The sequence below is a fragment of the Ciconia boyciana genome, chromosome 1 (genome assembly GCF_034638445.1).
Source record: "Ciconia boyciana chromosome 1, ASM3463844v1, whole genome shotgun sequence".
Lineage (NCBI taxonomy): Eukaryota > Metazoa > Chordata > Aves > Ciconiiformes > Ciconiidae > Ciconia > Ciconia boyciana.
Genome location: NC_132934.1, coordinates 86,192,359 through 86,204,733, shown reverse-complemented (window position 1 = coordinate 86,204,733; position 12,375 = coordinate 86,192,359). Strand labels below are relative to the sequence as shown.

The window sequence follows — 12,375 nt, the reverse complement described above, 5'->3', positions numbered from 1 at the left end:
CCTCCTAGCCCCAGCTGGCACTGGCATTGAAAGTCCATGAAAAAGCTGCCCAAGTTGCCAATAGGCTGTGTAGCTGTCTCCTAAAAAAGACAAGGGAAATAGAGAGTTTGAGTAAAATAAAAGGATAGAAAAAGCAGAGAATAGGTGAAATGGGGAGAAATTTAAAAGAAATCCGACACTGGAGGAAAGGGAGGGAGAGGAGAAGAGCAGGGCAAGACGGAACAAGTGCCATTTGCCTACAGAGAGGTTTGTGCCCCGCGCTCTCAGGTGCTTTGTCACAGAGATATTTCTTAGGAGAGTAATAGGTGCCCGAGTCATTGAGATAGGCACAATATGCGAACAGGATCAGACCGTAGCTTTGTGCCCCATTGCTCCGGGAGCACTTGCTGAAGCAGCTTCTCAGCATCTGCCCTTTTCCAGAAAAAGCCTTGAGCTGCAGCCTGGCATCCTTCCCTTCAGCCTGTTTTCACCAGGAGACAGAGTTCTCATCCGGGAGCAGTTGAAAGTCACAGGTCCCTGACCTGTGACTCCCTGACCCTGTCTCCCTCCCTGACCACTGTGAGTGGAGGGCGGTTGATATCTTTGCCTGGTATGTTAGGGGAAAGGAGAAGAAAAAGTTGGAGGACAGAGGAGAGGATGCGATGAAAAGATGACAAGATGAAAATGGTGGTGGCAGGGGAGAAATACTTCCTATTGTCAGGCAGAGTGCATTCTCAGTTATGACAGACAGGGCTGTTGAGAAGAGTAGTCTGGAAACAGTCCCAGTCCTCTGTCACTATCCCCCCGATGTGTCAAGGTCTCCAGCGGGTAAAGAAGAAATTCCACTTTCCAGATTATATAGGCCATACTTGATTTTCAAATTGCTGGAATAGCCTCACAGGATCTCCCCTCTTACATGGCCGGAACAGCACTAACGCCTGCGGTGGACAGTGCCATGAAGAGGTCGCTGACAAAGGTGTTCTCTCCTTTGTGCTGATGAAGAAGAGCAACAGACATCTGCAGAGCACTGAGATGTGAGGACACTATTCTTCTTTCTCTCTCTCTCTCTGCTGACATGTCCACGTACTGCTTTCATCATGCAGCTCTGCAGAGCAGGAGCGAGAGGATTACAGAGCTCTGAGCCCTGATTGGAGCCTGAGGGTCAACAGGACAAAGTGCCCTGTACTTTCTCTATTTTTCTCAGCAAAAAGTCCAGTGGGATCACATGCAATGTATTTGAGCGCAGATAGGAAGGCATGAAAACCTTGCACCAACCTGGCATGGCAGGAAGGGAAGTAACCAAAATCAAAGTTACCGTACTACAAGGTTATGCGCCATATCGGTCGATTGCAAAAGATCTGCCGTTGGTAAAAGGTCTCTCTGCCTTGAGGAGCAACCCTGAGAGATGTCCCATCTCAAGGGGAGATCACCGCCATGCAGCCAACTGCTTAGCAGGGAGAGCTCAAAGGAGGTTCACTTAGGCTGTCATATCCATGGAATAAAGTGGTTGGCTCGTAGTCAAATCACACGCGATGGAAAAGGTATGCGTGAGACTCCTTGTACCCACAACTTCCTTTGTTCCTTGATAAATGAGTCTTGGAAAACCCACCCACTATTCGCGTGTTAATCGCGTGATCGGTGTTCCAAGCTCATATGCATCAATGCTCACCGTGTCCCTCTGCTCCTTTGTGGGTTTTCAGAGAAGAGATTGGAACTAGAGGAGTTCTTGGCCCGGTCACGGCTTAGGCCTTTATCTCCTTTGGAGCCTGTACCAAACTACCGCTAGTTTGGTTAAGGGATCGAGTGCATCCGTCACACTTCACAGAGACAATACCTGGTGCAGATCCCCGACAATCAGGCTCTCATTCGCCTTTGGAATTCGCACTGTCTCGTCACTCCCCACTCTGCTCTCTACCGAGAAAGAGAGAAGGCTGCATCTTGTGATGGCGTGAGGAAAATTATAGTTTAACGCATACTCTCCCAAACTCATTCTGCAGGGACCCCTGGCCTCAGCTCTGTGGGCAACGGCCAGCTGACCATACCAAGAGAGAGCCGAGGCAGAATCTCCCCAGCCATCAGATCACTTTCTGTACAGAGAAGTTTGTGCTCAGCTTCCTCAGCACCTGAATCAATGTGTATCTTAGCACAGTAATATGTGCCAGAGTCATTCACTGAGGCAAAATCTGTTGAAAAGGACAAGTGATGGCCCATACTCCCACAGCTCTTGAAGTGATTCTGGAATTTGTCCGCAGACTCTTCCTTGAAGATACATGTCCTCTGCCTTTTCTCCTTCCACTGAAAACACTACCAGCTGCAGTGTGGTATCCTTTCTTTGAGCCTGCTTATACCATGGCCTGTAGGGGCATGTGGTTCCCATCTGGAAACAGCTGAGTGTCACAGCTCTTCCCTCTTTGATGACTGCATCTGGAGGCTGTTGAAGGGCCTACGCTGTCGGGAGGGGGGCAGGAAAAAAAAAGAAGCAGGAGACTAGGCAGGAGGTGAAATGATTTGAGGAGAAAGGGGGTGAAAAAACCTCAAAATCTAGAGGAATGGGATGGGTTTAAAAGCTATGGGCAGGTTTCTCATCTGTCTATGAATGACCAGTAGAAATAGCTGACAGAAAACGTGACTGCATTAGAAACGTTTCAAACGGGGAGGAAATCAGAAAAAATAAGAGTCAGCAATGGAAATCTGCCTGTGGTAGCAGCACAGGCACAGAGACATGTGAGGAGGAAACGCTGAGGAAGGAAGAGATGCATGAGGTTGGGGGTGGGCAGGGCAGTGTGAGAGCACCTGAAATGTGAGAAAGTAGTTGGCTAGCTGGGATCGGTGGGAAATAACACTCACACACAGCAGTGGGTGGTATGAACCCTGCACAGCTCTCTTCATATGTGTGTATGTGCGTGCGCGCAATCACAGGAACATGATGGGACTGGATGGGAGCCTGAGTTTGAGGCAGGGCAGGGGCATGCTGTGGGGTTTTCCTTTCTTCCTTCCGCACCAGCTGAGATCTCCAGAAAAGAGGTATTATGCAAAGGCAACGGAGATCTGGGGCACGGTTTTTGCTTCTCTGTCCCACATCTGACGCTCCATCCCAGACTCCCGGAAACTTCGCAGGCCCTGACCCCACAAGCCTCAATGTGGGATTGTCTCTGCTCAGCCCAATGCTGTTCATGCCATTGCCCCAGGCACAGAGCAGGCTGCTGACATAATGATCCGGTGTGGGTTGTAGCTTGACAGAGAAGAGTTGCACAAATGCGCCTTTCTCCTCCAAAGAGAGATCTGAAGGGAGAAAACTGCCCTTGGCCTTAGACTGGGAGTGGAGATCCAGTGACCGTGCCAAGAAAAATTCCCCGTGAGAATGATTATTCGGGAGTGAGGGTAATGGGAAGAAGCTGGGCAGGAATTCCTCCTCAAGGACACAGAACAAGGTTACATCTAATGCCTGCCTCCTCCTTGTGGGTTATTTGTGATAGAACAAGAGACTTTCTTCCGAGGGAAAGAAATGGATCGCATCCACTTCAAAACGTCCAGTGTTCTTGATGGTACGTATCGTAACAAAGCAACGTGCTGCTGGAAAGACCTGCATAGCTTGACACGGTCAGCATGTCCATGAAGCCTTGTTTCATCAAGACACAGCCACATCCATTCACCTGCATCCTTCCCAGTCGACTCTGTCCTTGGGCTGATGACTCCCTTTTCCCTAGAAGCTTTCTCATTCGTTGTCAGACTCACATTTAACAGTCTGGCTCAGGGCTCTGGAGGCACTGTGACACGCAGCTTTACAAGCATAGTGCTCTATCGGTCTGTTCATGGGTGAAAGGATGAGGAGGAACTTGAAAGCAGCTGTTCCAAAGCTCCGTCGCTTCTGGGCTCTCACACGTGAAAGATATGCCGGAGCGCACATATATATGTGCGCTGACAGACTTCCTGGCTTGCACGGAAAGGTCTCCCGCGTGCAAAGCGCCATCTGGGCCGATGCATAGGATCTGTTCCTGTGGGTTTTGATGCTCACACTTGCCTGTAGCTCCCTGGATGGCTGAAAGCAAATATGTGAGCTGGAGGAAAGAACTTGTGTCACGGCTCACCATTTTGTCTCTGCTGGGAGGACAGACGATCCGTGGCATTGTATGAATGAGGGAAGGGGGGAGCAAGGAGGACTGGAAGAGGGGAGAGGGCGGTGTTTTGCGAGGAGGTCGGAAGGAGGCAGGGCATTGAAGCAGAGACTTTGGATCTGCCACATGGAAGAGTTGGTCCTTGCCTGGAGACTAAGTGGGACGTCGTGTGCTGTGCTTTGCAGAGCCACAGAAGGAGGCCTCGCCGTCCCAAATCCCACCTTCCTAGGGGTGGAGAACCTGCCTGGTCTGTTTCTTTCGCTGGTGTGCCTACTCTTGGTCACAGGGAGAGCTGGTGGCCCCTGCGCTCCTCTTCAGGCTATGTCACTGAGCCCAAAGTGATTTAGGAGCCTCCTCAGTGGCTTAGGAGCCTAGGGCTCAAGTCAAACATCTCGTGCTCCCAGGAAGTCACTTGGGGAGCAAAGCCAACAACCTGCTCCATCACAGGAGCTTCTGTGCTAGTCAGGCAGTTACCCACAGAGTGTCTGAGAACTGCACCACAGAGGGTGTCTGGCATTACTGCTTGGATCCCCAAAGAGGGGATCCAAGGAGCCATCACGCTCAATACAGGGACACCAAGTCCTAGGGACAGTCACGTCCTAGCTCCATGTATCCCTGGGGACTGTGTAATCTGGCTCATATCATTCAGAGGGGGATCTGGGGAAAGGTCAAGATCCTCCATACCCTAGGGAAGCATGGAGCGCACCCTCCCCCCCTAAACCCCTCCACCCCCACCCATCACCCTTACCATTGCACGGCAAGAGCTTCCATGGGGCGGGGTCCGAAAGCTGTCGGAACAATGGTGGAACCAGAAAGGTGACCGTGGGCAGCCAGCATGCAACTGTGGTGCCTCTCCTCTCCTTGGCTTGGGGTGCCCGGTGGTGGTGGGAGACCTGCTTTGCTCGCTGTGTTCCTCTTCAGAGTTTCTGTGTGCTGTGAACCCAGATTTCACATTCTCTTTGTGCTGAGGAGCAAACAAACTTGCCCCTTCCTCCTGCCAGGCTGAGAGCTCTGGATATGGTCATGAAGCAGGGCTAGGGCCTCTCCACCAAGCCCAGGTGAAAACACACAGAGCCCAGGGCAGTGGTGGGGCGGGCTGGGGTGAGTCTCTGTCTCTGGGGGCTGTGCAAAGAGTAATGAACCTGTAGGGGGGGGCATAGACACAGAAGGACCAGGGAGGTGGAGAGGGAGGTCTCCTCGAGGACCTCACTCTCCCTTCTTCTCAGGGCACGGCTGGGCACAAAGTTGAGGACTCGAGCTGGGGCAGGGGGGGAGCTTGAGACACAATGAAGTCCTAACTGGTGTATCCAGATTCCAGAAATATCCAAGAAAGTCAAATAAAAGCCTGTGTTCTATGTGTCTGGGTGTGGGCAGAGGATGACGGGAAGGGGCAAGGGTACCTATTCTGCTTCAAACCCCCTGGGACGCTTCTTGGCTAGCTCTCTCCTGAGCCCACTGGGAACCTCTTAGATGAGATCCACGGCAACAAGGTGTCCATCTGGTCGGGGCTGTGGGGCTGGGCATCTGGATGCCTGCATTCCCTGAGAGGCAGTCTTGCGTTGCCACTGGGGCTGTGGGTGGAAAAATTACCCCCTTATATATCTGCTATGCAAAATTGCACAAAAAGCTTTAGGCATCCTGAGCCACCCCATTGGCAGCCCCGTGACTCTTCCTCAGGGAAAAATGTGGATGGTCTCTGTCTCAGGATTATGTCTGGCTTCTCTCTTGGCAGGGATTATGGGATTATTTCCCACTGGGATTATGAGACAAATAGAATTCCAACTATGGGTTTAATCACACTACAGCTACCTGCTTAATGTAGCTGTGTATGTGTAGTTTGGGAATAATCCCAAATGGGATGTCAGAGCTTTTCCCATTTGGGATTACAGGATTAATCCTCACTGTGTTTATGGGACTAACCTCAGGGCGTTACGGTATTACTCCTCAACGGCATTACAGAATTATTTTCATTGGGACAATAGGATTAATCCCAAAAGAACTATGCGATTACTTCCCAGGGGGATTATGGGATGAATCCCCAAGTGGATTATGACCTCTCCTTCTCTGGGGAAGCTATCTGCGCCCTATAACCTGGTGACATGAGTGCAGAGCAGTCGGTTCCCAGGCTGGACCTGTGTGGGCAGAGGTTTGGGCTGATAGCCCTGGGCAGGGCTGTAGAGTGGGCCCTGCTTCACACTGGGCAAAGGGTGACATCCATTTGTCTTCCCAGGGCAAAGGCAGGTTCAACGGCAGGATCGTGGACAACAATGCTTTGAATGGCCAGGATGTAAGTGGCATGTGGGAGAGACCCCAGGCCTTGGTTCCACCTCCTGCCCCCAAGGGCACAGAGAGGGCGCCCATCCCATCCTGACCAAGGGACAAAGGGAAGCGGGGGCAGGGGCAGCTAGGCTGGATTGGTCCGGTCCAGAGAGGTCCAGGTAGAGTGGAGTGCAACCCCAGTGGCTGAAAGGGAGCTGAGCTCTTCGGTGTCATGGAGTAAGGAGCACTGGATGTGAGTCAAGGCTTGAGGAGACTCATATTGGACAAATCCTGGGGCCCTGAGGCCTGATCTAAGGCTGGAATCCTGTGTGATGGGACCCCGCTAGAATCTCTTTGAAATCACAGGCGGTTTTTAAGAACCCCACAACTGGTTTCATCCCTGTAACACCTGAACCATGAAATGGTCTGCGTAGGGAAAGGGGACAGAGGGCACCTTCCTTCTGCAGAGAGGAACTTTCTATCCCCTTCTTCCCAACACCAGACAGGATTAACACACATTTGTCTTTCTTGGCAGGCCTTTAATGGAGGCCCAGCAGCCTATGTGAGTACCACAAAGACCCTCTCATCCAAACATCCTGCTTACCTATGAATTAGTGTAACAGGCTGACAGGAAGAAGAAGCGGAAGAGGTTGTAGTAAATAGGAGGGGGACAGGTGTGAGAGAGGCCAGACAAGGAGGGGGAAGGGCACAGAGAGAAAGAGAGTAGGGGAGGAAAGTGAGAGGCAGTCTATGGATGGCAGATAAATGAGGCAAGGCAGTGAGTACAAGAAGAAAGGAGGGCGATTCAGAGATGGGAAAGAATAGGAAAGAAATTGGAGAACAGGCAGAAGACAGACAGACGATACCACTGCTTTCCTTAAGTAGACAAAGCTGGAGGGCAAGAGGAGAAAATGGGGTACTGTCAAATACAGGGCTCTGTGTGTGTGTGTGCTGGGGGCAGATCCCTGTTTGCATGGAAAGGTTTGTGCTATGCTGCTCCAGCTTTTGAATCACTGTGGGTCTTGCTCAGCACAGAAATATGTGCCTGAATCATTGAGTAGGGCATGACCTATCTCCACAGATAAGCGGCTGCCCTTAGTCCCATTACTCTGGAAGTGGTTGCTGAATTCCTTCTCAATGCTTGCTGTGCCACCTTCCACTGACTGTACAATCAACTGCAGAGTGGCATCCTTCCCCTTGGGCAACTTGTACCAGTACATGGTCGAGAATGCACTCCCCTTTTGGGAACAGTTCAGAGTCACAGAGTCTCCCACTCGGACAGCCATGTCTGGTGATTGCTGAAGGGCCTGGCCTGGAAAGAGAAGGGAAGAGACGTGAGGAGTGAAACGCGTTGAAGGGGACACGAAAACACATCCTTGCAGTATGACATGGGATGGGTGGTATAAGGATGTCAGCAAGCTATGGGAACAGTGTCCCGTTTCTCTGAGAGAGACACATAGGAGGAAAAACCCCCACAAACCAGCTTCAAATACCGTAGTAAATTTGTTTTGAAAAATAATTACTTCAGTACTCTCAATTGAAGTATTAAAATGGGACAGAAAAACACATTTGTAGATCTGTAGCATTTTCTGAGTTAGTTAAGAGGTTGAGGAAAAGCTCACCTCGTTCATTGCCCATCCTCCCCCTGGAAGCCTTGGGGAATGGGGCACTGCCAGCCACTGGGCACACAACTGAGGCAGCAGTGGTGGCTCCAGTGCAGCTGTTCAAGTGGAAGGGAAGCTCACTTACCCACAGGGGCCAGGACGGCCACAAGGAACCAGTGGAGAACCATGGAGAAAGGCCACCTCCTTCCAACAACCCGCCTGTGGTGGCAGCACAGGCAGAGAGATGTGCGAAGAGGAAAGGCTGGGAGAGGAAGAGAGACACGTCTCTTTGCGGGTGGGCAGGGCAGTGAGAGAGAGCCTGATGTGTGAGAAGGCAGCTGGCTGGCTGGGAACAGCGGGGAATGACACCTGCATGCAGGCATGAGGTGCATGTACCCTGCTCCACTGACTTCCTCCTGTGTGTGAGCATATGCGTGTGTATGCGTAGGTGGGAGAGAAGTGTTATCACAGGAGCATGATGGGGCTGTGTGGCAGCCTGAGTGTGTGCACAGCACAGGGATGCACAAAGAGGCACCAAATGAAGGGAAGAGAAAGAGAGCTCAGGAATGCATGTTTGTGCCTGTGCCCCTCAGCTGAGTCTCCTCTTTAGACACCCTCACACTCACAGACTCCCAACCCTGTGAGCTGCAACGTGGAATCTTCTCTGCTTATGCCAGGGCTGCTCGTCATGTTGCCCAGGTATGGGAAAGACTTCTGACCTGTCATCCCGGTGTCTGTTGTAGCATGACAGAGAAGAGTTGTGTAACTGTTCTTCTCTTCTTCCAAAGGGAGATCTCAAGGAGAGAAAAGGCTGCCTTTGGCTCTGCACTGGGACTGCCTCTTGGGAGACTGCAACGTGGAGGCGATTTCTGAGGAGAAGTGTATTCACCGTGGGATATGCTGGTACAGACTTACCTTCTCCATGCCAGAGAAGACTGTAGCATTCTGCAAAGGAGCAGCAGGACGAGGATGGACAGAGCTGGAGAAAATCCTGTCATCTTCTCTACATGGGGCACAGCCTTGTTCAGCAACCCAAGGCTGTGGGAAATCACTGCAGGCAGGAAGCGAGGCTCGCAGTTTGTGTACACTGACACACTCTGTCTATCAGAGGCCTGACAGAGCCTCTGCACGTCTGTGCCGTGCTGTGGGCCCAGCAATGCGTGGCAGTGGAAGGCCGGCCCACACAAGAGAGCAAGTGATCCGGCTGCTCAAGGCTGCCATGGGCTTTGCAGTGAAGATGTTCCCCTGTGTCCTTTTAGCAGAAGGGTGACAGCAGTGCCTCCAGCTCCCAGACCCTCTGTTGCTGGTCCAAGTGTGTCCCATTGCATTCATTTCCACAAACTTCCTACAGGAGACTCAGGAATGACCCCGGATTCCTCAAAAGAAAAGGGAGAAAAGGACCAAGAGGGTGGGCTAAATCGTACAGGCAACAGGAAGAAACCCCACGCCCCCAAACCCCCACAACACCCCCAGCACTGCAGCTGAGAGGAGGCTGTGCTTGTTGTGTCCATGGGAAGGGTCTCCATGTCCCATGGGGTTCCCCGGGGGTATGCAGGTGGCAGGGCAGTGCATTGGGAGCCTTGCAGAACACATGGTATTCGAGGAGTTAGGGATCTCGAACAGGCCATGCCTGCTCTGTTGGGCCTTGTGCTTAGGGCTTAAGAAGCCCGTACGTTAGCATGAGAAGCTGCGGTGTGTGAACCTGCTGGACGGCCCCATGCCGGCCTGTGCCGCACACTGGTGTATGTTATGACAGAGATAACACTCTAACCTGTCAGGAAGCTTTCTGTTAGCTGCACGGCTTGCTGACATAATCTGTAATTCATATAATATCTTTGGGAAAGGTAAACTGTATGCGGACCAAGGGCGGAAGGTCCCCTTGGCGATCCTGACCCAGAGACCACTGTACATGGAGGAGTTAGTGATCCACATAACAGCTAACCTGAGTAGGCGCAGGCCTGTGCTGCGCTGTGCTGTGCTGCATGTGCAATGTGGCCTTCGGGCCTGTGCTGCACATATTCCCTTGGCCACAGGATAACCTCGGACAGGTCGCTGTAATGGAGGAGCATGTGGGCAGCTCCCACTTGGTACCGGCAGCTCCCACTTGGTACCGGCTATTATGCCACCTGCCTGGCCTTGCCTTTATCTGAAGGTGCACCGAGAACTTCTCAGGCGAACATCCTTTCTGTTTGGCAGTGAGAATGATGAGCAGGGTTGGCTGGAGTTAAATGAGCGGAAGGACTGCAGACTGAAGAGAGACAGAAAGAAGAAGGTGGGGACAGAAAGGGAGGCAGAGTGGGGAAGAAGGGTTGACGGAAGTGGATATAATGGAAATGAGAGTTAAATGAAGAGGGAGGCAAGGAGGAGCGGGGTGGCAAGGAGAGAAAGCAGGACAAATAAACTCACAGAGTCTGAGAAGAGGAGGAAGGCTAGGAAGCAGAGGAGGTAATGAGTGGCAACAGATCATCCTGCCTTGTGCAGCACCGACGAGGAGGAAAGCAGGTCCCTTTTGTGCGGCGGAGGTTTGCGCTCAGCTCCCTCAGCAGCCTAGCCACTGTGTTTCATTCTCAGCGCAGTAATACGTGCCAGAGTCATTGAGAAATGCGTTCTCTATCAAGAGGGTCATTCCGTCTCCTTGGATCTCACTGCTCTTGAAATGGCTTTGGAAATCATCCTCAACATTTGCTTTAGCACCTGCTAATGCAGAAGCCACGAGGATCAGCCTGGAGTCCTTCCCCAAAGCCAGCTTGTACCAGTACATAGCTGTGGTGGAGGATTGCTTCTTGGAACAGCTCAGATTCACGGACTGGCCTTGTCGTATCACTGTGTCTAGGGACTGTTCCAGAGCCAACGCTGGAAGGGAAAAGGAGGAGCGTGGAGGAGGAGGAAAAAAAATGGAAAAACGTGAACTAGGCACCGTGGGTTGGTAGAGAAGAGGGTGAGAAGGAACAGGACAGGCTAGGGAGCAGCGGAAGGGATGGGACAGCTCTTCAGATCAGCAGGTGAGCTTCTAATCTCTCTCTGATAGGCAGCAAACATTCCTGGGCAGTTTGTGTCCAGAAAAGGAACCCTTTGGGGGCTGTGCACAGGAGAAAAAAATAGACAGCCATAGCAGGAGATTCAGGCGTTCGTTGCCTGATTCATTGCCATCCTCAGCACAGGAAGCTTTGGGGAATGGAGCCCTGCCAGCAACTGGGTACGCAGCGGGGACAGCAGCAGTGGAATCCATGTAGGTGCTCAGGAGTGAGTTGAGTTCACTTACCCATACCGGCCAGCATGGCCACAAAGAACCAGCAGGGAACCATGGGGAAAAAGCCCCTGTCCTTCCAGGGACCTGCCTTTTGTAGCTGCCCAGAGATATGCGAAGAGGAAGCACTGAGTGAGGATGAGACATATTGGGGCTGGGCAGGACATGAAATGTGAGAAAGGATTGGCTGGCTGGGAACACTGGGGAATGACGCACACAATCACAGGAAAGTATAAACCCTGCAGAGATGCGAGGGCGGGGGAGTGGGGAGGGAAGAAGGGGGTTGCATGGGCAGAACTATGCTGAGGTTGCATGGGAGTCTGAGTGTGTGCAAGGCAGGGGAATGCTGAGAGTTCTCCTTCTCCTTCTGAAGTCCTTGAGAGCTGGAGGAATGAGGTGTGAAGGACACACATAGGTCCCTTGCATTTTCCCATGTGTTTTCCCTCTCTCCCTCAGCCATGGCTGGTTCATTTCCCTCCCCCCGCCCCCGGCTGGAGGGGGCTCTTTCTCTATGCAGTACTGTGAGCACAGCAATTAACGTCAGTGAGAGGCAGGACCAGGAAAAGACACCACAACAGCCCAAGCATTCTGCCTGCTGAGGGCTCCCATGGGCTTTGCAGGGAAGCTCTTCCCCCCATCCCTTTCTCTGAAGAGCAAAACAGTGTCTGCAGCTTCCAGCTGCTCTCCTGCAGGGAACTGTGAGTCCAACTGCAGTTACTTTCTCTTACTCTCTGCAGCAGAGTTGGGAATGTTCCTGAACATCACAAAGGAAAGAGTGGGATGGGGGTCTCAGCTGCCGCACACTATCCCTACCCATAACACCTCTCACCGTGGGACCAGGAGGGGTAGGAAACAAAGCAGGCCAGGACCCCCTTTCCTGGCTGCTTTCCCCATCCCTCTTTCCTCCACAGAGGAACTGCAGGGACAGGAGATGCTCAGCGTCCTGAGCCTTTGCCCACTCCAGCCCGGCCGGTCACACACACGTGTTTGAGTATTGGAAGTGCTCCAGGCTGGTGCAGTGAGCACTGTGATGGGGATGGGAGGTATATGAGGGGCAGGAAGGGGGGGGGTGCAGGGCTCCCTCCAGCCCTAGCCCAGCAGAGCTGGTGAGAGGGGTAGGAGAGGAAGGTAAATGCCCGTGAAGAGCCCAGGGACAGCCAATGTGCTGGCA

General features: G+C 52.3%; 1 long non-coding RNA gene across 1 annotated transcript; it reads right to left on the bottom strand.

The window, feature by feature from the left end:
* Positions 1 to 6,883: 6,883 nt before the first annotated feature.
* LOC140659366 (uncharacterized) lies at positions 6,884 to 11,343 on the bottom strand. The gene is made up of 4 exons (XR_012045110.1): positions 11,220 to 11,343; positions 8,873 to 9,333; positions 8,103 to 8,219; positions 6,884 to 7,665 (listed from the first exon to the last, which is right to left on the bottom strand). It is a non-coding gene; the product is annotated as an uncharacterized lncRNA (long non-coding RNA).
* Positions 11,344 to 12,375: the final 1,032 nt, after the last annotated feature.